We start from the raw sequence: 6,427 nt of genomic DNA, 5'->3' as shown, positions 1-6,427 counted from the left end.
TTTTAGGTTCTCCCAAGCTCCAGGTTTATGAGGCTGGGGAGGGCAAGAGGCCTCTTAAAGGCTGCCGAAGGACCACCCTTCCCCTCCTCCTTCATCCTCAACCCTGTTACATTCCTCTCCCCCATGGACCGACCCCGCAAGACACAAGGCTCTCAGGACTCCCATCATCCCAGGCCCAAGGGCAGAGATGCAGCAACGAAGAGCTTCCAAGCTCTCCCCTCCAACAAAGGTTAACTCTTCTAAGTGAAATGCCCTCTCCAGAAAGAGCCCTGCATGGAGAGTCTCAGCTATCTCAAAAAAGGAAAGTCTCATAGGAAAAGCCAAAACTGATGCACAGTTGAGACCACACTGTAGTAATTTTTCTTGGAGTAGAGTCAAGGCAAGCACAGCCTCCTCAACAAGTACTTTTTAACAGTGGAAACTTCCTCTCTTTCAACTTCAATTTTCCTATCTTTGAAACAATGACGGGGTTATAGCTAATGATCCCTTCTAAGTTCTCAGATTCTAATTTTCAAGCTTCCTGTCCATGCCCTGTGGTGGGCAGCTGCAGTGAGTTAAGGAGAATCCCCCAAACCTCCCAGTGTGGAGATGAGACCAAACCGTGGACCCCTGGGAATGGAGCAGGCACTTTGTAAGGGACTTGCACCGGGAACACAGTAAGGAGTGAGCCTCGCCCTTCTCTCCAGGAAGCCCGGTTAAAGGGAGTAGGCGTCCTTTGTTTGCATAAATGTCGTTTGCACAATCAGAAAGCAGGAGCTAAGCCTTCGCCAGCCAAAGTACTCGCCCTCCCTGGACTGGCAACACAGGGACATAGACACGTTAGTTTAGGGATTAAAGGAGAGAGTCCCTGGCCGGGAGCAAGCAATGTAGCCTCAGAGTTTGGGACTGGAAGGTCTGTCCCTTCCAGGGGCCCAGCTGCGTGGACCTTGGGTAAGGTCAAAGCTCTCAGGGTGGGAGTGGGGTCTGGCCGGGGTTGCCGTGATGTCCAGCTGAACAGACTATGGGATGGAGCATCAAGTGTGGGAGCATTTCCCTCCTTCAGGGGAGTTTCAGGCCACGGGCAAGGCTGGGAGCTGGGGAGACCATTGAAACCAACCCCTCAGGGCCAGTGTGCTGATGGGGTCAACCTTAACAACAACTGCCAGCACTGACCGAGCACGTATTACGTGTCAGCCACAAAGAGCTGCCTACGTGCTGTTCCCTCCTCACTCACTGCAGTCCTTTAGAGGTACTATTGTTGTGTGTAGCCCAGCAGATTCCTCAGTCTATAGAATTCTCTAGGCAAGAATACTGGAGTGGCTTGCCATGCCCTCCTCCAGGGGACCTTTCAACCCAGGGATCAAACCCACGTCTCCTACATTGCAAGCAGATTCTTTACTATCTGAGCCACCAGGGAAGCCCCAGGTACCATTGTTACCCTCATTTTACAGGTGAGGAAACTGAGGCACAGAAAGGTTGGGAGATGTGCCTTAAACACCTGTTCCACCTCCCTTGTCCTCTCTGAAACTGAGGCCGAATCACTGCAGCCCAGGACCAGAGTCTGGATGGACCCTGCAGCTGGCTCAGCACAGGCGAGGCCTGGAGTCACTTACTGAGGGGCCCCTGGCACCAGAAGATGCTGGACCTCCAGCCTCCCCCCAGCTGTGACCTGGGAGTGCCCCCAGGATGGCAGGCCCCATCCCATTACTTGTGGGCCACATTAATCTGTAGTTTCCTCTTACTGAGTGTCTTAGAATGGCTCCATGTGTGGTTTTCTCCCACATTGGTTTGCCTGCTGTGTACCACAGTTGGGTTTCCAGGAATTTTTTTTTTTTTTTTTTTTCAAGTTCACGGGCATCCTTGACATTCAGTATCACATTCACCACCAGCCCTAGGCATATTCGTCAGACATGCCACCAGGCCCATTCGTACGTGATGTACCCAAGCTGTAAATCTGATTCTACTGGCCACACCATATCCTGGTACTCTGCCTGGAATGCCCTCCCCCCAACTCATCCGCTGTCCATCTCCTACTCATCCGCCAGCCCCAGAGCAAACCCACCCTTCCACAAAACCCGACTTCCTCCTCCACTCCTGCCTATGGACTGACTCAGTTCCTACTATTTGTCACATGTGCCTTTGAAACACATCACACCTGAGACAGTGCTGCCAATGGAGTGGGGTACTGCTGCCCTTCCATTTAACTCTTCATCTGTACTGGTGGTCTCTTCAGCTGGCCTCTGAAATTCCTTGATCTAAGAACTCTGCCTCCTGGGTCCCCTCTACTGCCTTGTATTGCCCACCCAGTGAGTATTAGATTACAGTCAACTTGTGCCTGGGACCATCAATGAATCAGTGAATGAGTGAGCAGGCTGAGCCTTCCAGCCTCACTGTGACAAAGGCCCAAGGGAAGATGGTGACGAAACAGAACAAATGGCTTCCTCCAGTAGGTCTGAAGGGTCCAGAATCAGTCCTGGGGGAGGACGTGGGAGAGCTCGTGGGCAGCGGATGGAAGTGGGTGTAGGGATTCACTTTGTAGTAGTGTTGTCATAGCAAACACTATTTTCATCTGGGACTAATGGAAACCTGGGGGGACCCAAAGCCCCAAACCATTCCTTGGAACCATCACTGCAAAGGAGCAGCCAGTGCAGGGACTGGCTAGAACTCAGGATTCCAGCAAATTCTGAATCCACCATGTAGGTCATTCAACTTTATCCCGCTTTTTAGAATCCCAAATAATCAGCTGCCTGCACTTTTTGCCAACCATGCTGTTTGTTTTATACTGCTTGCTAGTGACTGTAAAATAAAACTTTTTCACGTTCCCGAACCCCAGTGGCTTCGGAGAGGTCTGGGGGCACAGATGGGAACAAAGAGAAGTGGATGAGACAGCAGACAGGGATAAGGAGGCTTGGAGAGACAGCAGGGGAGTGAGCAAGGGCAAGATCAAGGCAGAGTGCTGGGCGGAGGCCGACCAGGAACCAGGTGCAGGCATAAGGCGCCCTGCCCACCTCTCGCCCCAGGTGTGTTGGCACCGCCAGCTGCTCTGTCCTCACAAAGACGATGACAGGACTGGCAGGAGCAGCTCCCAACCCATGGCGTGGAGATCTGCAGTCTGGCAAAACTTTCATAATTACTTGCTGAAGTAGTTGAATGATGGGCGGTTTGCCTCTTCCTCGTTCATCTGAGCATGTGCTCTGTTATGCCAAGCCAAGCGGACCATGGGTGAGTTCTCAGCATCATACAGGATGACGGACAGAGCGCACCAAAAGCTCGGACTGAAGCCAGCAGGGCACCATGCTGAGGCCACTGGTTCTAAGCCAGGCCTCCTGGGTCTGAATCCCAGCTCTGCCCGTCACCTGCTGTACAACCTTGGGCAAGTTCCCTGACCTCTCTGGGCCTTGGTTTCTCCTAGTAAGAATACCTTACAGGATAGGTTGTGGGACCGAATGGTTCAGTATTTGCCGAGTCTTAAAACAGTATCAGGCATGTAGCAAGACCAGGGAGGTGTGTGCTTTAAAAAATAAAAATAAAAAAGGTCTGGCCTCAAAACACAGCCATGGATGTTCCCCTGGAGGAAAGATCAACAGGCTGTGAATGGAGCTGAAGAAGAAGCTATTCAAGCGGGCACTGGTGTTGAACCTGGAGTGGAGACTGAGGCATCGGGTGGCTGTGATAGACGAAGGGCTGATCACGCGGAACCACCTCAAGAAGCAGATGTCCAGTGTGCGTGCCAACATTACTATGTGGGAAGAGGCACAGAAGACTCTCCCAGCAGAGCCAGCTTGCCCAGAAAGAGAAAGCAGCTATGAAAGTGGAATCCCCTCCCAAGCCAGCCAGGACTAGTGCGTGCGGACTAGGTTGCCTCACTCTTAGCGACGCTATGGACGGCAGCCCGCCAGGCTCGTCTGTCCATGGGATTCTCCAAGCAAGAATACTGGAGTGGGTTGTCATGCCCTCCCTCCAGGGGATCTTCCCAACCCAGTGATGGAACCCACATCTCTTACACCTCCTGCTTTGACAGGCAAGTTCTTTACTACCTGGGAAGCCCACAGCCCAAATCAAAAAAGAAGACAAAAGCCCCCCAGACATAGAGGACCTTGAACATAAGAGCTAGATCTCACAGCTCTTCCACCAGAAGATTTCAAGGGGAACCAGGAGGACTCGAAGCTTGTTTCAGCAGACTTTGGAGAAACTGTTGCTCCTTTTCACTCCCTACAGATTCCTCTTCCCTAACAGCCTACTGACCTGCCCTGTAGGGATGTACTGAGAAAAGGAGGGTAGAGAAAAAAGATTGGAGAGCGGGTCCAAGCAGACAGCTCTATTTGTAACAGAGCCCAAGTGTTCTCTCTGAAATGTGTGTGGTTAAGCATGGGAATGGGCCATGAAAAGGGGTTGTGAGTGTGGAAACAAGACAATTGGGAAACAGGACACACAGCGCTTACTTGAGCAAAGGCAACAAGAAGCCAACCTATGTGATGGCCCTGTTTCCCCAAAGAGTGACACTCCAACTTTGGATTTCTGACCAAAATGACTATTGTAGAGATGGCAGAGGCGGTAAGGGTCCTGATATGAGCCCTGCCACCTGCCCTGTGTAACCGGGGCGGACTAGCGACCGTGGTTGTCTCTGCTTCCTTTGCTGGATTATGTTTTTAATAAAGTAAACATTATTTTTTCCTTATAAAAATAGGTTCATATAGAATCTAATTTACATGGATGCTTAGGGAAGGTCTCCCTGAAAAAATGACCTTTAAAGTGGCAATTTTTCTTTTTGTTTGCGGTAATTTCTCTAAGCTTCCCATTAGGTGATTATTTTTTTCTTTTTTGGCCCTGCCACATAGCTTGTGGGACCTTAATTCCCTGCATGCATGCTCAGTTGCTTCAATCGTGTCTAAGTCTTCGCCACCCTATAGACTGTAGCCCTCCAGGCTCCTCTGTCCATAGGGTTCTCCAGGCAAGAATACTGGAGTGGGTTGCTATTCCCTCCTCCAGGGGATCTTCCGAACCCAGGGATGGAACCTGCGTTTCTTATGTCCCCTGCACTGACAGGCAGGCTCTCCACCGCTTGTGCCACCTGAGAAGCCCCGATCACGGATCAAATCTGTGCCCCTGCAGGGGAAGCCAGGAGTCCCGACTACTGGACCACCAGAAAATTCTCTATAAGGTGATTTAAAAAAATAATTCCCAAAATAAATTTACATTCTCAAACTGTACATTTGAGTACTTTCAAGTCTTGGGGACGACACTTTAATGAGTCACACCATCTAGCTCACCTGGTTTGTTTGCCAAAGGTGACCACCTCTTTTCTGGGGGTCCAGCTGCAGCCTGGGGAACTGAGCTTTCTGCTGTGGGAACAATGCACAGCTCTGGCCTCCTGGGCCTTGGCTGTTGATGAGATTGCCAACAGTTATCTGGCCCAGAAGACAAAAACCAAGAAGAGGGACAAGGAAGGCTGGCCTCTTCAGTGGGCCTCCAGAGTCCAGTAGGCTCTACCTCCAGCACATAGGTTGCCCTCCAGGGCCTGGTCCCAGTGAAGCTGAGTAGGTGGAGCTTGCCACCCACTTCTCTGTCCAACTATCACCCTGGAGGATTCTGCCATATTCCCTAAGTCATACTCTGGACCTTGCCCTTGGCCCTCTGTCATGAACATTCCCTTTATGCCATTGCTTTAGGCTCTTCCTTTCCTGTTCTCCCCCTTAAAGTGACCATTAGAAGTATTCGCTACAATCTTGACCATCAGAATCCTCCCAAGTTTGTTGTTCAGTTGTTAAGTCTTTCCAACTCTTTGTGACCTCATGGACTGCAGCACTCCAGGACCTCCTATCTGGGAGTCACTATCTCCCAGAGTTTCCTCAAACTCATGTCCATTGAGTGGGTGGTGCTATCTAACCATCTCATTCTCTGCGACCCCCTTTTCCTTTTGCCTTCAATCTTTCCCAGCATCAGGGTATTTTCCAATGAGTTGCTCTTTACATCAGGTGGCCAAAGTATTGGAGCTTCAGCTTCACCATCAGTTCTTCCAATGAATATTCAGGATTGATTTCCTTTAGGATGGACTAGTTTGATCTCCTTGCAGTCCAAGGGACTTTCAAGAGTCTTCTTCAATACCACAACGCAAAAGCATCAATTCTTCAGCACTCAGCCTTCTTTATGGTCCAACTGTCACAACCCTACATGACTACTGGAAAAACCAGAGTTTTCACTACATGGACCTTTGACGGAAAAGTGATCTCTGCTTTTTAATATGCTGTCTAGGTTTGTCAAAGCTTTCCTTCCGAGGAACAAGAATCTTTTAATTTCCACATCCAGTTCTAACTGTTGCTTCTTGCCTTGCATACAGGTGTCTCAGGAGACAGGTAAGGTGGTCTGGTAATCTCATCTAAGAATTATCCAGTTTGCTGTGATCCACACAGTCGAAGTCTTTAGCATAGTCAATGAAGCAGAATAGATG

This window comes from Budorcas taxicolor, chromosome 5 (assembly GCF_023091745.1).
Source record: "Budorcas taxicolor isolate Tak-1 chromosome 5, Takin1.1, whole genome shotgun sequence".
NCBI classification, from domain to species: domain Eukaryota; kingdom Metazoa; phylum Chordata; class Mammalia; order Artiodactyla; family Bovidae; genus Budorcas; species Budorcas taxicolor.
The sequence above is the reverse complement of the archived record's forward strand: the minus strand, read 5'-3'. Positions refer to the sequence as shown.